We start from the raw sequence: 6,000 nt of genomic DNA on the forward strand, positions 1-6,000 counted from the left end.
ACAAATCAAAGAAGTGAATGAAAAGTTGTATCCTGTTCTCTTTATTTACATATTTTATATTGTCCAACCAGTACAACATGTCTTGTTCTGTAGACATGGTCCTTATTTAGTTATTCATGTTGTACCAGTCCAATATGACCGTCAACTGAAATAAACCTTGTGTTGTAAGAAAACTTCTTTGATGTGTTATCAATCTGTTTTGATATGTTTTCCTGTAAGTTTTGTGATTTTACATATGTTTAAAAATATCAAAAATCACAATATTCATAATCAATATCACATTTTGTAAATATTGTGCAACCCTAGTACCAAACTCTGTACATCTTAGGATACTAAGCGAATGACTTTGGTACTACCGAGTAACGATTGACGTGAAATCATCCAGAGCCAGGAATTCCAACCCCTCAGTTCTCCAGCAACACACCGGTGCCACAGGACCAAGATTAAGAAAACAGCTCTCTGGATGGCTCTAGAGCCTCAAAGGACACGGCATTGGCGGAGGTCCGCGCTCTCCGAGTGCCCTTCTAGTTTAAAGTTGCTTCACCCTCCAACTAAGCGTCTGACTCTTTATCTGCTATATGCTCCACTGTGTTTTCCAGCTACTTGCTAACGGTGTCTGTCTGCTTACCTGCCGAGCAGGTAGCGTACAGTGGGATTATTAGAGCAATGTTGTAAAACTACTTCTACAGTGAAGGTTTGGCCAGTTAAGTATGTTTTAAAACTACTTCTACAGTGAAGGTTTGATCAGTTGAATGACTGACTGTCTGTTTCATAGGAAATCTAAGTGACTCTGGATGGCTGGGCGCCTGACATGGGGACGTTGAGTACACCTGGTTGGATGGCTGCTAGCCTGACTTTCTGCCTGCTGCTGATAATCTAGAAGGGATTGCATGTAATCCCACCAATCTCTAAAGCACAAATCATGGCAACATTATCACAACAGTCATGCATTAGAACATTTCTGATAATCCATTCAGCGTCCTGCTTGTGCTCGTCATTCGTCTTTTTTTTGTAGTACAAGCACAAAAGGATACCAATGGAGCTGCATTGGCAAACCTTTTAAAAAAATAAATAAAAAGGTTCCTCAAAATGTATATTTCACTGCAAACACATCTGCAGAAATTGCATCCGACTTCCCAAACCCATTAGGTCACCAGTCATGATTAGCCTTTGGAACAGAAGGTGCCACTGGGTATGGATGTTCCAGTGAAGCCGCTCCCACGATGCAGTACATTAGCCATTCTCCAAAATATCAGAACTTAGTTTGCCTAGCTCACCTCCACGCTATCAGACTTAGCTTAAACTTTTTTCATACTTTGCTTAGAGTCTATCAACCTCGGGTGTACTTCTTTGGTCATCTTGAAGAGACATATTTTTTCAGCAAAGATGACATTCTTTTTTTCACTGACACAGATGTGTTCATCTTTAAGGCCCAATTCATGTTCATTCACATCTACACCTTATAATTTGCTCCCTGTTCAGTCTGAATACACCTTCACAAGCTTAACCCAGTACAGGGTGTCATTAAATATCTAGCACTGTAACCATCTGCCTAGTATTTCTTTATATTCTTATATTATACATTTCTTTTATATTCTTCACAGACAATACAGTCAGAATACAATAGAATGCCAAATTGTTCCTTAGTTTGATTCAACTAGTATTGTACAATATTGTTTCACTTTACAATTCCTGCCATCTTGCTATGTTGGTGATAAAGGAAATAAAGCATGAGCTTCTTCTGTATGCATTGTAAGTCATTTTGCATGTGGAAACCAGCTAGATGTTCTCTTTCTTTCCATCTCTATGTGTCATTTTTATTCTTGGCTGTCTGTCTTTCTGACAAGCCTGTCAATCACTGGCCTGTCAAGGATTATTTCCCATTAAATATAAGATGTTTGAGAAGGAAAATCTGAGCAAGAAAGGGGCATAGGGGGGTAATTTCATTTAGAGATGGTTCAATACCATTTTTTGCTTCCCGATCCCAATCCTGAGCCAATACCAGTGTGTCATGTTTTTGATTATGTTTAAACAGCTGCATACTACTATCCCTGTATGGATGTGATATGACTTCTATCTTTGTTGTCGGACTAGCTCAGGTAAAAACTCTTTGTGAAACATGAACAAACACAAACAACGCCACATCATTAAACTACTTTAACGTAGATTTTCTTTAGGGCTTTTTTACGTGCTATTGGATCGGTGCATAAACTCCAGTACTTCCCGATACCGATACCAGCGTTTTTAGGCAGTATCAGAGACGATATCAGAACGTCTCTAATTTAATTGGAATGAAATGGCCTGCAACAAGAATAGGTCTGCTGTCTGCTAGTAACACATATTTTTTTCTTTATTACTTTAATGCTAAAATGCTGCTGAATTACCAAGGTCTAATCTAATTTCATGTAGTAAGAAGAAGTCACATTACATCTACATCTTTTTTTTTTTTAAAGACTATCAGCTCCACACAACTCTCTGTATTGTTCACTATGGCTTTGTTCAATAGAGTGTGTTGTCCGGTGACTTTCATGTGCAGAAAATTGAGTGATGATAAAAACCTCTTCTGAAGAGTCCCTCGTGTTTTTATAAAATCCTCCGAGTCCTCCTTGGCTACTAGTAACTGCGTGGAGGATGGGTGGGGGTGCTGCGCTATCACAGAAGGCTTGTTTCATGTGGATGCGCCAACAGTTTTGTTGTCATTACTTCGAATTCCTCATGGGGGTGACAGAAACTACACACTATAGCTTAGTAAGTAAAACTGCATAAAACAATATGATTTATAATCAGATGTTATTTGTTATCATATAGTCTAATACCAATTATGGCTAGTCCTTGGCTAGTAGTTATTTCAAAAAATAAAGAGTTAAAACTTAAGGGGATCTTTGATTAAATACGGTGTGACATATGAGTGAGAGGCAGAGACAGGCGGCAACAAGGCAACAGGTAGGCTTTGCTGGAGAGCCAAAAAGTGTCTAACGAAGTGTCTAAGAAACGCACAAAGACTGCCAGAAAATGACTGACCTCTTCAGCACTGCAGGAACCACCCTAAACTCTCTGAAGATACCAAGCATATCAGGCTAAAATGACAATTACATGTCATTTTATATAATGGTGCAGCCATGTATTGACTTTAAACATTATCTAGTTTCAGTGAAGCGTGAATGTTAGAGCCACTTCTACTGTAAGGAAAAATGTAATGGGAGAATTAAGGTGTTCCAACTCCAATATTATTCCTACAGCATGTCTGTGCTGTGGCCCATTTATTATTTAATTTACCATGCATTTGCCATTCCCAAACACAGCACCTTAAAAAAGTATTTTACCTCAAGAAAGAAGTTTTTTTTTCCTAAAACTGGGCTGTCTAAGCAGTATAATGGCACAAACATTTTGGAAATTGGTGCTACTTGACCAGAGAAAACAAGCAGTTTTATTAGGCTTGTGCCGATTCGCAATCAGATCTATGGATTGAAAGGAGGATTAGTCATTGTTCTTTTCTATGCCGTTATTAAAGTCATTTTAACTAACCAGAAGAATTAAGAGGGTATACAAACTAATAACTAGAATCTGTGCGTGAATGATATTCGTCTTTGCTCCAAAAGTAGAAAACCTACAACTTCCAGAATGCACTGCGCTGTACTGGACTAATAAACTAACTCGTCCGTATTGACACAGAAAAGCGGTTGGCTTGTATCAAACAATCTCGTATAGGCTCACAGTTAAAGACTAAGCTGAAATATGATTCTATAAAAAAAGAATAGGCGTGAAATAGGCAATACAGTTACGTAATCTTGGGTTAATATTTGACCGGTGCTGCTGAGTTTTACAGTTTGATCTGAGTCCGGTCTAAGTGTGTGTCTGTGTGTGTAAGTGAGGTCTGTAGTTCAGGGCCATGCAGCAGCAAAGTTCCAAGTGACAAGTATTCCGTCAAAGGCATCACCTGGAGGTGTTGCTGTTTTGTTATGCCATGTTTACCATAGTTCATTTACACATACTGCCAACATTTTGATGACACAGAGTTGGATGACTATCAGCAAAGTAAACCTTTAAATTTTACATGGGATCAAAACCAGAAACAGCCCGAGAGAGAAAGACATAGAACAATGTGTGCTAATCCACACAGAGACAGAGGATGCAGTGTGTGCGTGTGTAGCTGTGTACTAAGTGTGTGTGTGTGTGTGTGTGTGTGTAGAGTGGAGATGGGGCGTATTATTGTATAACGACTGGCTTGGTCCCTATAGAGCATCACAGACTCTTCTTAAAGCTGGTGTATCGCCATTGTAACATCATAAAAAAATGCCTTTATATAACAAGGCCTTGACTGCTCTAGAACTGCACCTGCTGCCTTCGAGGACTACACTTCTGTAGTAAAAAATGATATAGAGACTATTACCACCAACAACCATAGTCACTGCAACAGCTATAGGACTGTTAAGGTTAAAGACGAAAATTCTAAAATAGCATTAGATGCAATGAGGCCACTATACCCTCATTAATGATTACTGAGGAGCAGCCTACTATGATCTCGGGATAGGATAGGAATATCTTTGGATTACTATAGCCTGGTGCTATTTCAGCCGGAGGGGTGTACCATCCTGACTGCGGCACCAACATAACAAAGAGACGTGAATCCACGGACCTCTGCAAGAGAGACACTGATCCCCCCCTCACACGCCCACTACCCTCCACCATGAAGATGGGAAAGACCGTGCGTGCACCACGATGTCAAATGGCCTGTCCGCCATATAACAATCTAAAAATAGGCCCAAAGCCATGCCACTGCAGCGAGAGACAGAAATAACGCTATAAATATGACATGAATGAATTTCCTCACTCATTTAGTAATGCACGAGAGGATGGCGCAGCGCAAGGATAGCCTCCAGTAAACAACGCTAGTCACGCGATGACACATCATACATCAGTTAGGCTATGAATTGTAAAATAATGTACTCTACTCACCGTTTCGATGTGTCCCGTTTCAGTCACAGGTCGCGCGTGTGTGTTTATACGTGTTTGTGTGTGTATGTGTGTGTGACAGACAGAGTGTGAGAGGGGGGAAATCTCTCCACCTTTCGCTGCTTGCAGAGCAGACTGGTGCCAGGACGAAGAAACAAGCCCCGCCCTCTTCCCGACCAGCTCAGCCAATCAGTTGCCCGGAGCAAAACAAAAAGCCTGTCTGATCTGCAGGCATCAGGGCTGCTGATGTTGCTGCCTTCATGTGCTTCTGTAAAATGAACCTTTTGACTTGATTTTTTTTGGGGGGGGGTAAAATATATGACTAGTAGTGGTGGAAATCCCCAGAGGCCTTATGATACAATATCACCACCATAGCCTACTTATGTCACGATACAATCTTATAGCCATTTTCAATGTATTGCAATATTCTGCGATATTTTGCAATTGATTACCTTTTTTCCAACTCCCAAATCCAATTTGAAATGATGTCCACGAAAGGAAACTATGACAACATCTGTTTTATCTAAAATAAATATAATTTCTCTGTTTGTTCATCTCACTTCAATTTTATTGCAGCAAAATGGGATTGTCAAGCAGACAAACTGACCAACACATGTATAATAAATTATCTAAACTTGGTGTCTGCGTATCAATGCAGAAAATATTGCAATGCTACGCTGTATCAAATATTTCCCCCACCCCTAATGAATAACATGTTATTTCCAACATGGACTCAAGGTTTTCAAAGACCAAGACAGGCAAATGCATAAACAAATTAAAAAACAATATTTTAATATATAAATTAGGTAACAAACTACCTTAGTGATCTGCCAACTAACCATAATTAATCCATGTTAAAATATCAGAATATTTGCACCATAGATGAGCCATTACCTAAGTATAAAAGAATGTACCGGGCATGCATCAATACATCATTCACACTGTGACATCAGGGTTCTACCTCCAAGTTAAATCTCTAAAATAGCAAGATAAATGTTGTGCTGTTTTTTGTCGCAATGACATCTGGGACGTTTTTACTTGGGTAGC

At 39.6% G+C, this 6,000-nt stretch overlaps 1 protein-coding gene across 6 annotated transcripts in view; it reads right to left on the reverse strand.

The window, feature by feature from the left end:
• Positions 1 to 5,141, reverse strand: part of map4l (microtubule associated protein 4 like) — an 83,285-nt gene extending 78,144 nt beyond the window's left edge. For all 6 annotated transcript variants that reach the window (XM_034887651.1, XM_034887655.1, XM_034887654.1 and 3 more), the window contains exon 1: positions 4,957 to 5,141. The gene's annotated coding sequence lies outside the window, so the exon portion shown is untranslated. The remainder of the gene's footprint in view (positions 1 to 4,956) is intronic.
• Between the last annotated feature and the right edge of the window lie 859 nt (positions 5,142 to 6,000).

Source organism: Etheostoma cragini, chromosome 12, assembly GCF_013103735.1.
Source record: "Etheostoma cragini isolate CJK2018 chromosome 12, CSU_Ecrag_1.0, whole genome shotgun sequence".
Taxonomy (NCBI): domain Eukaryota; kingdom Metazoa; phylum Chordata; class Actinopteri; order Perciformes; family Percidae; genus Etheostoma; species Etheostoma cragini.